General features: G+C 40.5%; 1 long non-coding RNA gene and 1 pseudogene across 1 annotated transcript; both read left to right on the top strand.

Moving 5' to 3' along the window:
• The first annotated feature begins 11,734 nt into the window (after window positions 1-11,734).
• On the top strand, window positions 11,735-14,927 carry LOC122004257 (annotated as a pseudogene).
• A 1,764-nt stretch (window positions 14,928-16,691) lies between these two features.
• On the top strand, window positions 16,692-17,367 carry LOC122004069. Its single transcript, XR_006118201.1, has 3 exons — window positions 16,692-16,746; window positions 16,870-16,961; window positions 17,232-17,367. It is a non-coding gene; the product is annotated as an uncharacterized LOC122004069 (long non-coding RNA).
• Window positions 17,368-18,495: the final 1,128 nt, after the last annotated feature.

Genomic DNA, 18,495 nt, shown 5'->3' on the forward strand with positions numbered 1-18,495 from the left:
TTCATCCGATTCTGGTTCGGTTCTACGCCTTGGTCTTGGTTCACGTGTTCTGCTTGTACCTGCAATCAAAGTTATGCCCTTCTCGGTTGACTGTACATTAGTCTGCTCATGTAATTCAAACTCAGAGAATAACTCATCTAATTTTATAGAAGATAGATCCTTGGAGACTTTGTAGGCATCTACCATTGATACCCATAATGTCCTCCTCGGAAATGCGTTGAGAGTGTACCTTATTATATCTCTGTTCTCGACCTTTTGCCCAATCGCGTGGAGGGAGTTGAGAATATCTTGAATACGTGCGTGGAGTTGACTTGCTGTTGTTAGGACCGATTATGTAGCTAGAGGGGGGGGGTGAATAGCTCGGTGCGCTCGTCGTGCTCCTCATTGCTTGTTTCTTCAAGATATGCAGCGGAAAATACAAAGAAACAATATACACAGCGCTAACAAGAGGATTTACTTGGTATCCACCTCATAAGATGTGACTAATCCAAGGATCCACACACTCACACACCCTCCACTATGAAAACACTCCTTTATGATAACTACCAAAGGCGGAGAAGCCTTTACACACTCTCAATACAACAAGAAAGCAAGGGAAGACAAATACAAGAAATATCTTACAAGATATGCAGTGAAAACCCTAACCCTAGCTTCTTCCTCTTGTTGTAGTCACACCTTTTGACTTGGATGTCTCTCCAAGATCCTTCAAGAACTAGCGGTGAGAGTGGGAAACGTTGTGGAGAAGCTGCTGTATGGATCGGGAGTGAATAGTGAGAGTGATGGCGAAGAAAGAGCTCGACAATGGCTTTAATCGACGCCAACGGTCGGATCCCAATCGATCGGATTGCTCCCAATCGATTGGGGAGGCTTTGGATCGATCAGTTGATCGATCTAGAGCGCATCTGTGCTCTTGGGAATTGCCTGGATCGATCGGCTGATCGATCCAGGGCTTATCGCGTGAAATCACAGCTCCTAATCGATCCACTGATCGATTGGGGGATCTGGATCGATCGACCGATCGATCCAGCGCTGTTCTGTGCGATCGTGCACTTGTCCCAATCGATCCACTGATCGATTGGGAGAAGGTTTGTCGCGAAGACTCACCCAATCGATCGGCCGATCGATTGGGCATGAGCCAATCGATTGGCTAATCGATCCAGCTCATGATTTCTCCCTAAAATCAAGTCTAAAGCCTCCTAAACCAACATCTGGTCAACCATGACATGTTGGTTCATCGTGCCTAGCATTCGGTCACCCTTGACCTGCTAGGACTTGCTCACCAAGTGTCCGGTCAATCCCTTTGACTCACTTGGACTTTCCTCCTCGTGTTAAGTATTCGGTCAATCCCTTTGACCTACTTAGACTTTCCACCTCATGCCAAGTATCCAGTCAATCCCTTTGACCTACTTGGTCTTTCCAACACTAGATGTCCGATTAGCCTTGATCCATCTGGATTTTCTCGTGCCTGGTTTAACTCACCAGGACTTTATCAATTGCCTGGCTTCACTCACCAGGACTTCCTTCTGCCTAACTTCACTCACTAGGACTTTCCCCTGGCTTCACTCACCAGGATCTTTAACTGCCTAGCTTCACTCACTAGGTCTTTCACCTGGCTTCACTCACCAAGATTTCCTTCTACCTAGCTTCACTCACTAGGTCTTTCACCTGGCTTCACTCACCAGGATTTTCATCTGCCTAGCTTCACTCACTAGGTCTTTTACCTGGCTTCACTTACCAGGATTTCTCATTGCCTAACTTCCTAGTTAGGACTTTCCATCTGCCTGACTTCACTCACCAAGACTTTCACCTAGCTTCACTCACTAGGATTTCCTGTCAAGTATCCAGTCAACCTTGACCTACTTGACTCTCCTTCACAATCTCACCACATGAACAATTGCACTTGCAATCTTCATGTGTTGTCTACATGTATTGTCAAACATTGAAAGCCAAATATCAAGACTCGAGCTTGACTCAATCCAAGCTCAGTTAACTAGGTCAACCTTGACCTAGGGATATTGCACCAACAATCTCCCCCTTTTTGATGTTTGATAATACCACTGACAATACCACTTATGAGTTAGGCTAATCCCATAACCTTAACTTCTTTCATGCCAATATATGAACGAGGATTCCTTTCATCCTTCCCTTTTTGCCATAGGGCGATGCACATTCTCCCCCTATTTAGGGAATGAAGGCCTAACTTAACCCATACATTCTCCCCCTATTGGCACACATAAAAAAGAAACTCTCCCCCTGAAGAGTTACTCACCGTTATTCACAACTTCACTCGTTGTTCACAACACGATTCAAATAAAGGTCTCATACCCTTTATTTTCATCAAATGCTCATCCTTGAGCATATACCACTTGGTATATTCACTTGTTGTATACAACTTCACTCGTTGTCTTCAACACACACGATTCAAATGAAGGTCTCATACCCTTCATTATCATCAAATGCTCATTCATGAGCATGCACCGCTTGGAACAATGAAGATATCCACTCTCCATTGTAGTCAAATACCCAATCTTGAGCATTTTCACAAAAGAAGGTTAACCACCTTCCAAGGTGTATGAAAAATTAAATTTTCATGTCCTTAAAGAGTAACTCCCCCTAAAGACATGGTCGTGACTTCTGTCATTGCACCAACAATGACTTGGATTCCCTAAAACTTTAGAAAACCCAAATTTAGAAGTTTTGAGGTTCAAAAATTCAATATTGAAACCAAACCTCAACATAAACTTCTACTTAGTCTCCCTTAACCAATCCATCCTTGTTTTTATCATGAAAACTTCTCCTAAATGTATACAAATAAGTTTTGAGGGGTTAGGAATGGTTACCTAGACTAAGGATGGTCCAAAATGCTGAAATCAGGCTTTCCCAGCCAAAATCAGCATCCCCAATCGATTGGAGTTGGGTCCCAATCGATTGAACCTGCTTGAATCGATCCACTAATCGATTCAGGAGGGCTGGATCGATCGGTGGATCGATCTAGGAAGCTTCTGTTCGCGAGAAGCTTGCTCTCAATCGATCGCCCGATCGATTGAGACCCTTCAATCGATCGGGTGATCGATTGAAGATCTGAAAAGCTGAAATTTCATTTCAGTCAATTTCAGAAACCCCTAGAAAAATCTATAAAATTCCAAAAATCGTGAAACTTGTTGTAGACATTATTTAGGGTATATACTATCATGGAAAAATAGTTTTCTAATAAAATACATCATATTTTCAAATATGGACACAAACTTGAAAACTTATAAAAACTTTAGTGTTTTCTTCAAGTTTGTGCCTAACTCTTCAATGATGATCACTATCAAAAATAGTCTTCATCAAGGTTTTCTAAAAATATTTTAAAATGATTTTCAAAACCAATATCCAACCATATTCTTTGGGCTCAATGCACATGACTTGTACATTAGCTTTCCCAATGATTGGAAAACATAAAACTATGTGTTTGATGAACCTAAAACTCACAAAAATACATTAAATCAACATCTTGAGTTTTGTTCATCATCCTAACATCTCACTTGTATTTAATGTGTACTAAACCACATACAAGTCACCTTATAGTTCTTAGTGAGATGTAAACTTTTGGTTTTTCCCTAATCTAGGGATCATGCTTATCTACCTAAGCATTTTGAGGTTATGAACATCCACCAAGGATGTGATTTGGTAATAAATGCCATTTGTCCTTAAATTTGAAGGAATTAAAATAATGCATGATATGTTATGGCATACATCAAAAAGAAACTAATTTTCAAAAGAAAATTTCCTATGACTACATGATGTATGTATGACATGACATGATATTTTTATATTTTTCATAATAAAATATGAATGCAAAAATAAACATGATGTCATGACATATTATGGGCAAACAAAGCATGACAAATTAGCATAAATAAAATACCTAGGTTGTCTACCTAAGTATCCTTAAGCCTTAGCTAAATTAAGCTTTAACCTAGATTGCCCACTATTTCACAAGAAAATGCCAATAATCCAATTTTGACATTTTTCTCTCTTTTTCAATTTGTGTCAATTTAAATTAAACATACTCCTTAATTTTTGGCATAAATTACTCTTCTCAAAGAGTAACCAATTGAGTTAAGGCATACATTGCCTTTAATTTCCTAAGAACATACCAAAATCCCAACTTGGTAGTTCTTATGATTTTTCCAATTTGTGTCACTTAAAATTGTTGGGGCCGAAAAGTAGCTAGAGGAGGGGGGGGGGGGGGGGGGGGAATAGCTCGTCGCGTGCTATATGCTCGTCGTTGCTTGCTTCTTCAAAGATGTGCAGCGAAAAATACAGAAACAAATCACACAACGCTAACAAGGTTGGTTTACTTGGTATCCACCTCACAAGAGGTGACTAGTCCAAGGATCCACACCTACTCACGCACCCTCCACTAATAAAAACCTCCTTTTCGGTAACTACCGAAGGCGGAGAAGCCCTACAAGACTCTCAGTACAAAAGAAAGGGAAGGGATACAAGAATACAAGCACAAGCTTACAATAAGCGTAGAAAACTCTAACCCTAACTTTTCTCCTTGCCTTTGATCCGCCTCTTGACTTGGAAAACCTCCAAGATCCTTCAAGAACTGGTGATCTGAGCTTTTATAGAGCTGTGGAGGAGCTGGCAAGAGATCTGAGATGAATCGGGGGAACCACTGAAGGAGACGCCCGCCTGCAGCTCAAATACGACGCAACGGTCGGATCCCGATCGATTCGAAAACTCCCAATCGATCGGGGAGGCTTTGGATCGATTCACGGATCGATCCAGAGCGCCTCTGTGCTTTGGAAAAATGCCTGGATCGATCCACGGATCGATCCAGCGCTTATCGCGCGAAGCAGCAGGATCGATTGGGACCTCTGAATCGATCCACTGATCGATTCAGAGGCTCTCTGTTCGCTAGGAAAGGCCTGGATCGATCAACTGATCGATCCAGCTCTTGGTTTTTGCCCAAAACCAAGTCTCAAGCCTCTCAAATCAACATCCGGTCAACCTTGACCTGTTGGTACATCATACCTAGCATCTGGTCACTCCCTTGACCTGCCAGAACTCCCCACCAAGTGTCTGGTCAATCCCTTTGACCCACTTGGACTTTTCTCTTCGTGCCAAGTATCCAGTCAATCCTTTGACCTACTTGGACTTCCCAACACCAGATGTCCGATCATCCTTGATCCATTTGGATTTTCCCTTGCCCGGCTTCACTCACCAGGGCTTTCACCTAGCTTCACTCACTAGGACTTTCACCTGGCTTCACTCACCAGGATTTCCTTCTGCCTAGCTTCACTCACTAGGACTTTCACCTGGTTTCACTCACCAGGATTTCCTTCTGCCTATCTTCACTCACTAGGACTTTCGAGTTAGGTATCCGGTCACTTTTGACCTACTTGACTCTTCTTCATTCACACTGATCAGTCTCTGATCAGAATCTCCCCATATGAACAACTGCACCTGCATTGTCCATGTGTCTACATGTATTGTCAAACATCGAAACTATGACCAAGACTCAAGCTTGGTAAAACCAGTCAATCTTGACTTAAGGGATATTGCACCAACAATCTCCCCCTTTTTGATGTTTGACAATACCTTTAAGTTAGGACTACTTTGAGTTAAGCTAATCCCATAGCCTTAACTCTCTTCATGCCAAAGTATGAATGTTGGTTCCCTTCATTCTCCCCCTATGACCTCCCCCATAGGTAATGAAGGCCTAACTTAAACCACACATTCTCCCCCTATTGGCACACATCAAACAACCACTATCTCTCCCTCTGAAGAGATACTCATCATTGGTTACAACTTCACTCGTTGAACCTTTATCCCTTTTTAAACTCTTCCCCTGAAGAGTTTCTCAAGGTCGTGATCAACATCATAATGAAGGTCTCATACCCTTCATTTTCCCTACATTTGAAATACCACTTGAAATAATGAGGATATCCACTCCCCATTTCAAGTTCAAACGCTCATTCATGAGCATTTTCTGAAAAGAAGGTTAACCACCTTCCAAGGTTCAAAAAAAATATTTCATGTCTTTAAAGAGTCCCTCCCCCTAAAGACATGGTAGTAACTTCTTTCATTGCACCAACAATGACCTGGAATCCCTAAACCTTTAGGAAACCCAAATTTAGAAGTTTTGAGGTTCAAATGTTCAAAAATTTGAAGCAAACTTCAACTTAGTCTCTCTTAACCAATCCATCCTTGTTTTCAACATGAAAACACCCTTTTTATGTATACAAATGTATTTTGAGGGGTTAGGAATGGTTACCTAGACTAAATAGGTTCAAAATGCTGAAAATAAGCTTGCCCAGCCAAAATCAGCATCTTCGATCGATTGGAGTTGGGTTCCAATCGATTGAACCCTGCTGAATCGATCCATTGATCGATTCAGTATTCTTGGATCGATCCACTGATCGATCCAGCGAGCTTCTGCTCGCGAGAAATGCCTTCTCAATCGATCGGCTGATCGATTGAGGCACTCCAATCGATCCACTGATCGATTGGAGTTTTGATAGTTGCTGAAATTCCATTTCAGTCAACTTCAGAAACCCTTAGAAAATTCTACAAAAATTCAAAAATTGTGAAAATTTGTGTAGACATTATTTAGGGTATATACTATCAAGAAAAAAATAGTTTTCTATGAAAATACATCATATTTTCAAGGATTGATACAAACTTGAAAACTTGCATAAACTTTAATGTTTTCTTCAAGTTTGTGTCTAACTATTTAATGGTGATTACTAACAAAAGATAGCCTTCACCAAGGTTTTCCAAAATCATTTTAAAAACCTTTTCAAAACCAATATCCCATCATGTTCCTTGGGCTTAATGCACATGACTTGTACATTAGCTTTCCCAATGATGGGAAAACACATAACTATGTGTTTTGATGAACCTAAAACTCAAAAGAATGCACTAAATCAACATCTTGAGTTTTGTTCATCTTCCTAACATCTCACTTGTACCTAATGTGCACTAAAACACATACAAGTTACCTTATAGTCCTTGTGAGATGTGAGATTTTGGTTTCGCCCTATTCTAAGGATCATGCATATATATCTAGGCATTTTAGAGATATTAGACATCCACCTAGGATGTCACTTGTTAATAAGTATTGTTAAATGCCATTTGTCCTTAATTACAAGGAATTAAGCTTAATGCATGAATATGTTATGGCATACATCAAAAGGAAATAATTTCTCAAACGAAAATATCCTATAACTACATGATGTATGAATGTCAGGACATGGTATTTTTGGATTTTTCATAATAAAACATGAATGCATAAATAGACATGATGTCATGACATATGATGGGCAAACAATCATGGCAAGGTTTAGCATAAATAAAATATACCTAGATTGCCTATCTAAGTATCCTTAACCACTTAGCTATCTCCACTTGTTTTAACTTAAAACGTTAAACCTAGATTGCCCTAAATGCTTCAAAGAAGTGCCAAAACCTAAATTGACATTTCTATTTCTCTTGATTTGTTTATGCCACTTAAAAATTAAGCATATCCTCAAATGTTGGCATATTCCATTTTTCCTCAAGAGTAAGCACATAAATCAAGGTCTGGATTGCCTTAAATTCTTAAGAGAATACCAAAATCCCAACTTGGTATTTCTCTAGGTTTTCCCAATTTATGCCATTAAAGATAAAATCAATTTTTCCACCATTAGGCACATTTTACTCTTTCAAAGAATAAATAATAATTCCATTTCATTTTCAAAGGTTAACGAAAAACCTTGAAAATGCTCCTTGAGTGTCAATTTCCTCAAAGTTGGGTTAACTACCCTTCTAATCGGAGTTGACACTCTCTAACCCATCTATGGGGTAGAGAAGATACTCCTAGGAACCCAACACCTATTGGTGCTCCTTGGATGCTCTAGGTACTCACTAGGGATAACTTCCCTAGATACCTTCCTAGTGACCTTGTTGGGCTTCTTAGAAGCCTTGGTCACATTTTCTAGGTCAACTCTAGGGATAGCCTCCCTTGTGACCTTGTTAGTGACTTTCTTAGACTTCTTAGAAGTCTTAGTCACTTTGGTTGCAAAGATACTTCTAGGGATATCTTCCCTTGTATTTTTGGCTTGCCTACTAGACTTAGGGCTTGTTCCATAACTATATGGAACCCTATGATAACTAGACACATCCTTTTTAGCTTTGGGTTTGTATCCCAAACCTCTATGGCCATTGGATGGCTTTTGTACCCCTAAACCTAGGTTATGCTCATTTTGCCCTAATAGGATATCTTCCAATCTTTTTAGGGTCTTTTCTAACTTATCAAGTCTTGACCTCAAGACTTGATTTTCCCTTACTAAGTCCTTAGTATTTGATTTTTCATTTGATCCATGAGCATTTTTATTCTTGGGCTTGTATCTATTATCCTTAGTGTTCTTGCCCAGATTTTCATCTACCTTCCTAACCCTAGGTGTGGTAGTTTTAGCATGAAAAGCTATATGTTTTTCCTTAACACTATCATGCTTCCTATTTTCATGGTAAATAGCATTAAAATGATAGAAATTAGAACTATCATGCTTTTTACCATAACGTAAAGGGGTAGGCTCAATAAACGTTACCTTCTTCTTTACCTTGGAGGCTCCCCCTTGATTAGTGCCTCCTTGAGCCTTGACCATCTTCTTCCCCTTGGGGCATTGACTTCGGTAATGCCCTTTTTGTTGACACAAGAAACACACAATGTGCTCCTTGCTCTTCTTTGTCCCGGGGGTGGTCTCCTTGGGCTTCTCCTTGCCCTTTTGTGTCACTTGACCCTTCTTCTTGGCCAAGTTGGGACACTTGCTCTTGTAGTGCCCACTTTCCCTACACTCAAAACATATTATATGATTTTTATTTTTAATTGAAACATTTATACCTTCTTGTGTAGGGATGGCACTTGCTCCTCCATTTGATATTTCTTGAATTTTGGAGGTGGCACCATCTTCTTCTTCACTTGACCCGGATGTGGAGACCTCTTCTTGCTCCGGGTTCATTGATCTACACTCCCCCTCAATCCTAGAGGTGGAGGCTTCATCATCTTGTACATGGAACAAGGAGTATGCTCCCTCCTTGTTCTCTTCATTGCACTCCCTTGAAGATGAAGCTTCTTCTTGGACTTCTTATTCGAAGGTTGAGCATCTCTCAACCTTGGAGTCCTCCTCTTGGTCTTGCTCCAAAGAGTCACCCTCTCTGGATTCTTCTTGCTCTTGTACAGTGGAGGGGATCTCTTCATGAAGCTTGGCTAATTTACTCCATAATTCCTTTGCATCTTCAAATTCTCCAATTTTGCAAAGGATGGTGCTTGGCAATAAATTGACCAAAAGCTTGGTCACTTTGTCATTGGCCTCGCACCTTTGGACTTGCTCTTGGCTCCACTTGTTCCTCTTGAGAACTTTGCCCTTTGAGTTTGTTGGAGTCTTGAAGCCTTCCATAAGAGCAAACCATTGCTCTATCTCCATCATAAGAAACTTTTCGATTCTTGATTTCCAAGAATCGAAGCTCGTGGAAGTGTATGGTGGAGCTACCCTCGTGTCGAATCCGAGCCCATCTCGGAATTCCATTGTAGAAGTTGAGCTTTTGAATTTCTTTGACTTTGACAATTTTGCTTCAACTTCTTCACCCTCTAGCTCTTCTTGTTATGCTTGACCCTTCCGGCGATGATTCCGGTGAAGAGCGACCTCGCTCTGATACCACTTGTTGGGACCGAAAAGTAGCTAGAGGGGGGGGGTGAATAGCTCGTCGCGTGCTAGATGCTCGTCGTTACTTGTTTCTTTGAAGATGTGCAGCGGAAAATACAGAAACAAATCACACAACGCTAACAAGGTTGGTTTACTTGGTATCCACCTCACAAGAGGTGACTAGTCCAAGGATCCACACCTACTCACGCACCCTCCACTAATAAAAACCTCCTTTTCGGTAACTACCGAAGGCGGAGAAGCCCTACAAGACTCTCAGTACAAAAGAAAGGGAAGGGATACAAGAATACAAGCACAAGCTTACAATAAGCGTAGAAAACCCTAACCCTAACTTTTCTCCTTGCCTTTGATCCACCTCTTGACTTGGAAAACCTCCAAGATCCTTCAAGAACTGGTGATCTGAGCTTTTATAGAGCTGTGGAGGAGCTGGCAAGAGATCTGAGATGAATCGGGGAAGAACCTGAAGGAGACGCCCGCTGCAGCTCAAATACGACGCATCGGTCGGATCCCGATCGATTCGAAAACTCCCAATCGATCGGGAGGCTTTGGATCGATTCACGGATCGATCCAGAGCGCCTCTGTGGAAAAATGCGGATCGATCCACGGATCGATCCGGCCATTCTAGCAGCGTCCCAATCGATCGGCTGATCGATTGGGACCTCTGGATCGATCCACTGATCGATTCAGAGGCTCTCTGTTCGCTAGGAAAGGCCTGGATCGATCCACTGATCGATCCAGCTCTTGGTTTTTGCCCAAAACCAAGTCCTAAGCCTCTCAAATCAACATCCGGTCAACCTTGACCTGTTGGTACATCATACCTAGCATCTGGTCACTCCCTTGACCTGCCAGAACTCCCCACCAAGTGTCCGGTAAATCCCTTTGACCCACTTGGACTTTTCTCTTCGTGCCAAGTATCCGGTCACTCCCTTGACCTACTTGAACTTCCACCAGATGTCTGGTCAATCTTGACCCATCTGGATTTCCTCGTGCCAAGTATCCAGTCAATCCTTTGACCTACTTGGACTTCCCAACACCAGATGTCCGATCATCCTTGATCCATCTGGATTTTCCCTTGCCCGACTTCACTCACTAGGGCTTTCACCTAGCTTCACTCACTAGGACTTTCACCTGGCTTCACTCACCAGGATTTCCTTCTGCCTAGCTTCACTCACTAGGACTTTCACCTGGTTTCACTCACCAGGATTTCCTTCTGCCTATCTTCACTCACTAGGACTTTCCAGTCAGGTATCCAGTCACTTTTGACCTACTTGACTCTTCTTCATTCACACTGATCAGTCCCTGATCAGAATCTCCCCATATGAACAACTGCACCTGCATTGTCCATGTGTCTACATGTATTGTCAAACATCGAAACTATGACCAAGACTCAAGCTTGGTCAAACCAGTCAACCTTGACCTAAGGGATATTGCACCAACAAAAATATCATCCAATTTATCAAATTGTGACACATTTTACTCTTATAAGAGTAAATAAAAATTCTTTTCATATTCAAAGGTTAACAATCATTACAAGAAATTTTGGATTTAACCACACCTAATAGACAACAGTTTTTCAAGAAATTGTTGTCTTTTTCCATTTAACAACAATTTTATTGAAAACTGTTGTTGTTCACCGTAATATTTTTTAAATAACAACAGTTTTTCAAAAAAATGTTATCTAATGTATGTCAAAGACAACGGTTTTAAAAAACTATTGTCTTTTAGTGTTGCTTATATGATAATATACAATAATTTTATTAAACTGTTGTCTATTGAATGTTGTTGAATCTTAAAAACACAATAGTTTTATTAAACTGTTGTTGAATCTTGAAAACACAACAGTTTTTTTAACTTCATGAAAAAAAACCTAAAACCCACTTCTCCGTAACTAATAAAAACCTATCTCCGACTCCTTCGCGACTCCTCCGCGAAAGACGCTCCTCGTCGCTCTTGCTGGGAACCATTAGGCGATGGGCTATGGGAGGAAGGGCCTAACTTAAATCATTAGTCGAAGGTGACTGGATTTATAGAGTCCAATGCGGCGGGGAGGCGAGCTTTCGCTCTCCGATGGCTGGGAGAATGGCGCGAGGGAAGGCGGAAGGGGCCGTTGCGATTTGGGTCATTTTGGTTTGCATCTGGACTTGCGATCCGAATACGAGCTTCGCTTTTGGCGCTACCGATCCCAACGACAGTGAGTGAGTTGATAGTCTCGTTGAGGGTTTGATGTGTGCTTTCTCCTGGAAAGGGCTTGAACAATTTCTTGCCGCTCTTGAATTGCTTTTCTGACTTGGTGTTTTGGTTGATAAGTGCCAAATTCACATGTTTGCAAAAGGTTGATTTATTTTTTTCCTTCTGCAAATTATGGTGCTGATCGATTAGTTTGCTTCATTTAGTCTCCGAAAGAGATTTTTTTTTAAGGCTTCCTATTCTTCTTGTGACTCTTGTTTAGCAGATTTATTATTCTAGGTATTCATCCAATAAGTAGAAAACAGGAAAAGAAATGTTTTAAATTTCTACAGTTATCCCACAAGAACTGCGTGGTCTGAGTTTTACCTAATACGCCTGGTGAAATTGTTGCTTTATCCAATTCAACTTGATTCTTGTACTCAGTTTTCATGCTCCCTGCGCAGCTTCTGCTCTCTATGTTCTGTTTGGGAGTTTGAATTCAGCACCACAGCTATCAGGCTGGAAGCAAAGTGGTGATCCATGCGGGGAATCATGGCAGGGAATTACATGCTCTGGCTCATCAGTGACAGCTATGTGAGAGTGATAACTTGTGATTTTAATCTTAGTATGTTTTGCTTGCTTCTTATCTGATTGATGCACTCTTTCCTTTTGAGCTAGCAGAAAATTGTCAAGTTTGGGTCTATCTGGAACACTGGGCTATAATATGGACCAAATGGCTTCGCTGGAGGAGCTGTAAGTTAGCAAAATTTTTAGAGATTCCTCTTGGAATTCAATATTCTCACAATGCTAGTTTGTTATAGGGATATGAACCAAAACAATCTAGGAAATGGTAATTTGATACCTTATAACCTCCCGCCAAACCTTCTTAGATTGTGAGTTGTTTGAATATGCTTCCAACTATCATTTAGTTTTGTAGGTGCCCATCTAATGGTAATCCTGTCTGCAGAGATCTTAGCAATAATCAATTTGGTGGAAGCATACCCTATTCAGTTTCTCATATGGCCAAATTGGAGCTTCTGTGAGCAGCCTTCTTCTCTAGTTCAATTTATCATGTGATATTGTCATTAATGTAAAATAAGGCAATGCATCAATGGTTGCAGAAATCTTGCTCACAATCAACTCCGTGGGCGTCTGGATGATATTTTTCAAGGCCTCTCCAAACTCACAACAATGTGAGTGTAGACAAGATTTTCATTCGAGAAGAAACTTACTTCTTAATATCAACTATCTTTATATTCTGTGTGATGCAATATCATTTACCTCTTGTATCTGCTGAAAATAAGTTTCTTATTCATAATTATGGTTTTACCTTCAATACTGTCAAACCTACATGTCCATGAATACTTTCTACTCTATCATACTCCACTCTCCGATAAAGGGGCCTTTTTACTGCAGGGACCTATCTTACAATTCTCTTAATGGTACCCTTCCACAAAGCTTCAGAAGTCTGACAAGTTTGACAAACTTGTAAGAGGAATAATGAATGTTCCAAGCATTAACATAATATCTTATCATTTGGCCTTTTTTTTTAATCTTTTTTCGAATACAAATTGCATGAAGAATGTTATGCTTACTATTTCTTCATCCACTTTTAGATATTTGGAGAACAATCAATTCACTGGTACTATAAATGCCCTTGCCAATCTTACCCTTCAGAGTTTGTAAGTAATAAATAAAGTTGTCAGTTTATATCAAAATTAGAATTAATTTGGGTTACAAGAAAGATTTGACTTTCGTAACCCTTCTTTAGGAATGTTGCAAATAACCACTTCAATGGATCCATTCCTAACCGGTTAAAGGGGATTAATAACCTTCAGTGAGTACTAAATGAACTTGCATGCTATCATATGATTTAATTGAGGATAAATTGAATGCTCATTTGTTGATCCTATTCTGTAGGACTGATAATAATGACTGGAGCTCTGGGACGGATAGTTCATCTCAACCAAATCAATCCCCATCTGCTCAAAACTCCAATACTGGCCATGGTAGCGGTGTACGTGTAGTGGGAATAACAGGAGGTGTTGCAGGTGTCTTCTTCATTGGTGGATTAATTGCATTTTTTTATAATTTGGAGAAAGAGAAGAAAAATTTTGATCGAAGAAAATCTTGGTCAAGACCGGCTATATGCTCATCTAGATTCAGATAGAGTTAAAGGTACTCCACATTTGTTGGTATGACAAGCATCCTGCAAAATCTGGTCTATTACTACATTAGGATTCTTGTTGCGGTTCACACATTTAATTGGGTTGTAGTATGACTTAGTTTATGTTGCAGAGAAGGAGATGAATAGAACATCCTCAATATTTGACATAGAAAAGTTGCCATCACTTCCTCCACCAAGTCTTAAACCTCATCACTATAAATCATTTGACGAAGATGATTGCTCAAGCAAACTTATCACAAAGAAGGTGGACGTAACAAGTATCAAATCAACTATTTATTCTGTGGCTGACTTGCAAATAGCTACAGATAGCTTCAACGAAGATAATCTTATTCGCGAAGGCACTTTTGGTCGTGTTTTCAAGGCAGAGTTTGATGACGGAAAGGTATTAATATGACAAAAAATAAAGCTTCTTATTTATTCCGGACACATGTTTGATAGTGGCAAAATTTAGAATCATCCATCTTGTTTGCACTGGAAAGCTGATTCATCTAATCATTTGCCATGTATTTTGGTAACACTATTTAAAGAGTTTTAATGGCACGACTAGTTTGCCCAACTGATTGAATATCATGTATGACTTTTGGATTATATTCTACATTTTTGTTTAGATTTTGGCTGTGAAGAAACTAAATCCAAAGTCCCTGCTAAGCAAATCAACTGGCGACTTCATTGATCTAGTCACAAATATTTCTCTTCTGCACCATACAAATTTGACAGAGCTGGTAGGTTATTGTTCTGAGTATGGATAGAGAATGTTGGTGTATGATTTTCACAAGAATGGTTCACTGTATGAACTCCTCCATCTCTCAGACGAACCACTGTCATGGAATGCTCGGATCAAAATTGCACTCGGTGCTGCTCGGGCTTTAGAGTAAGTGGGATGGTATCCTCTTTAGCATATATTTGTTTATTGTAGCCTAAAGATTATCATCTATTCTGTTCAATGATGTGGCATCAAAGAAACCACAGAGAACCATCGCCTAATGCTTGCCCTTCCTCCCATAGCCTCGACCGTTTAGTTTCTAACTTAAACACTAGAACTTCCGTTTAGTTTCTAATTTGTAATATATATCTTTATTCGAATAGGTGTCCTCAACAGTACTGGGAAGAATGCCGACAAGCTAAAAAAATGGAGAGACTTTAACAAATTAAGAAGCACTAGGAGCTGCAGTCCCTCCTCTTCACCGACATCTAAGTAGAAAATCTCGTGTTATATTGTTCTACATTTGTTTTAATAGTATTATCATTTTGTTGGTTGCTTATGAAATTTCTTCAGAATGTTATAGATATTATTTCTGAATGTTATAAAATTGTATATTAAATTTTATTTTGAAATTTAGTATTTTGAATGATTTATAATATTGAAAAATTATGTATTAATTTTTTTTATTTTTTATCTAAAAAAGACAACGGTTTTTCACCATTGTCGTAGATAGTTTAAAATTGTTGTTAAAGACCCTGTTATTAAAGGTAGACGCTCAAAGACAACGGTGAAAAACTGTTGTCTTTAAACGAAAAGACAACAGTTTTTCGCCGTTGTAAAAATATTGTGTTTGCCTTCAAAGACAACGGTTAAAAACTGTTGTCTTTGGGCACCCCTTTTAACAACACGACATTTAACAACAGTTCTAAAAGGCCTACGACAACGGTGAAAAACTGTTGTTGTTAGACTTTTTTCTTGTAGTGAATAACCTTGAAAATGCTCCCCGAGTGTCAACTTCATCAAAGTTGGGTTAACTACCCTTCTAATCAGAGTTGACACTCTCTAACCTATTTATGGGGTAGAGAAAATGCTCCTAGAAACCCAACATCTATTGGTGCTCCTTGGATGCTCTAGGTACTCACTAGGGATAACTTCCCTAGATACCTTCTTAGTGACCTTGTTAGGCTTCTTAGAAGCCTTGGTCACTTTTTCTAGATCAACTCTAGGGATTGATTCCCTAGTGACATTCTTTTTGACTTTCTTGGACTTCTTAGAAGTCTTTGTCACATCTATTGCAAAAATACTCTTAGGAATAACTTTCCTTGTATTTTTGTGTAAAATATCGGAAATAGGCGAATATTAATAAGGAAATTTTTCATAATTTTTGGAAATTTTCCGGGAATTTTTCGGAGCTCGTACGGACGAGTTAACGGGGATAAAATGGGGCTCGGAAAAGTCTGTTTTGGCTACCCCAATTAAATGAGGAAAAGTTGAATTTTTCTTAATTCTTTTCCTTTATTTATTTTTCCTTTTTCCTTCATTTTTCACCGTTTCCTCAGTTTCTTCTCCCCGACGCCGTCCGCGCCCTCTCCTTGCCCTAACCGCCCGCGCCCCTTCTTCTCCTATTATTCTGCTTCATTTCCTCTCTTCTCCTCTCACGGCGAAGCCTTTTTCCCTCTGCCCCTTTCCAGCGCCGCCGACCCGAGTAGCACCGCCGTAAACCGTGCCCTAGCCACTGGCGACGTACGGAGCAGCGCCGATAGCCGGTGCCCTAGCCTCAGCCCGCGACACCCGACTCCAGCGACGCCACTTCCTTGCCTCTGCCGCCGTCGAAAGGAGAGTGTCGGTCACCCTTTCCTCTGCCCTCGAGCCCGATCACTGCCGACGCAAAAGTTCATCTATGCCCTAGCACTGACGCCGTCGACGGATTGCCACAAAAGCTTGCTGGAAGAAAAGATCAGCACCACCATTTAGTCTCTGCCCTGGCGAAGGTAGCCGACCCTTTTCTTTGCCCTAGGATTCCTCTTATTGTCGGATCCGAACCTTAGCTTCGCTGGGTTTGGTTGTGGTAAGCCTACAGATAAGTAATAGTTTCTTTGTGGTGTTGACAACAGGTTTGTGGCGGCAAGATTTTCCGGCTAGCATTGTCCAGTATCTGCGTTTTCTAGCCGTGTGTCCACAGGGGCGACATTGTATTAGAGTAAAGGTTGGAAATTTCATATCTGATATAGTTTAATATGTATTAATGTTGTATGGTGGGGGATAACTGATTCAGAGGAGGTAATTGTGGTTAAAACGTGAGATTTAACCTAATGTGGGTTAGATCCGAATCATGATGTTAACAAGAGGGTTCGTTAATTGTGTTGGATGGATTAGTTGGATCTAATTTATAACTTCTTAAATTGGATTAGAATTTAGTTTGGCTAATGGTTGTATGATAAATTAGCTAAACTAGACATTATGCTTGATGCCACAGGACTTTGATTCGGGACGGTATCTCGACGAGTATCTTGATTACCGGATTTGACCATTTTATTGGAGGCGGATACTTTGACTTATGTCTTTTGATATGCATAATAAAGTGTTTAACATATAGCAATGATTGTATTTTTTTCATTTGTTTCGGTTGGTCACTACATGATCTGTTACATGTTACTTGTTTACTTATTATGCACTGCATGTTATTATTTATCTGACCATACATGCTTTAGGTAGTGACCCAACCACATGATACATTATGTTCAGGACCTAGGGTTTGTTTGATACCCTATCTGTCTGTGAACCTTCCATTTGATTCATTATCTTGTGGTACACATTTTATATTTATGTATGGAGCATGCTATGCTATTCGTGATATTGTCATGTTTAGTGTCATGCATCATCTTGCATGATTGCATGCTGTGTGATTGTCTACTCCATTATTGTGAGCACATCGCCAGTTACATGTATCTGTACACACCACCACTCATGGGTTAGTGGTATATCAGACAGGTGTATGTTAGTTCTGCTGTTTGGCTCCGTTGGTTTGGTGACTCAGCGTGATAGCCGACAAACAATTCCGCTCTGTTTGGCTCCGTTGGTTTAGTGTAGCAGCGTTGTAGCCGGCAGGCAGTTGGACTTTGTTTGGATCTGTTGGTCCGCTCATGGGTAGTGTGACTTAGCGTAGTAGCCGGCAGAGAGTCCTCCCCGTCATCGTGTACCGGGAGATGAGAGCATTGCGCTCCCCCATTTATGATTTGGGGTAGGAGTATGTATGTACTCCGACAGCATCCCGTCCACTCGGTCACTCATCAGGGGCAGTGATGTCAGAGTACACGGTTGTCACAGCCCTACCCACTCGGACTCACCATTGTGTGTGAGATGGCTGACTAGCGTCAGGGGTGACCATGTCATTAGCATCATATGCATGATGCATTTATTGTTTGTGTTTGCTACATTTACTTGCTGCATTTATTTGCTGCATTTATTTGGATGCATATGATTGACATGCATACAGGGTTATGACACTCTCGGTCTGACGACCCAGATATCTTTTTACCTTGATCCTGGTTAGTACAGTTTTCTCCTGTTTCTGTTCCAGTTGCATTTATCCTTCTCGTATTCAGGAGACTGTACGCATGATTACTGTTGTCTGTTATTTATTTTATTTTGCATATCAGTTGTACCTGCTGAGTGTTGGACTCACCCCGCCTCCATTGTGGATATATTTTCAGGTTGAGGATGTCCGGAGCAGTTCCAGT

The sequence above is a fragment of the Zingiber officinale genome, chromosome 7B (assembly GCF_018446385.1).
Source record: "Zingiber officinale cultivar Zhangliang chromosome 7B, Zo_v1.1, whole genome shotgun sequence".
Taxonomy (NCBI): domain Eukaryota; kingdom Viridiplantae; phylum Streptophyta; class Magnoliopsida; order Zingiberales; family Zingiberaceae; genus Zingiber; species Zingiber officinale.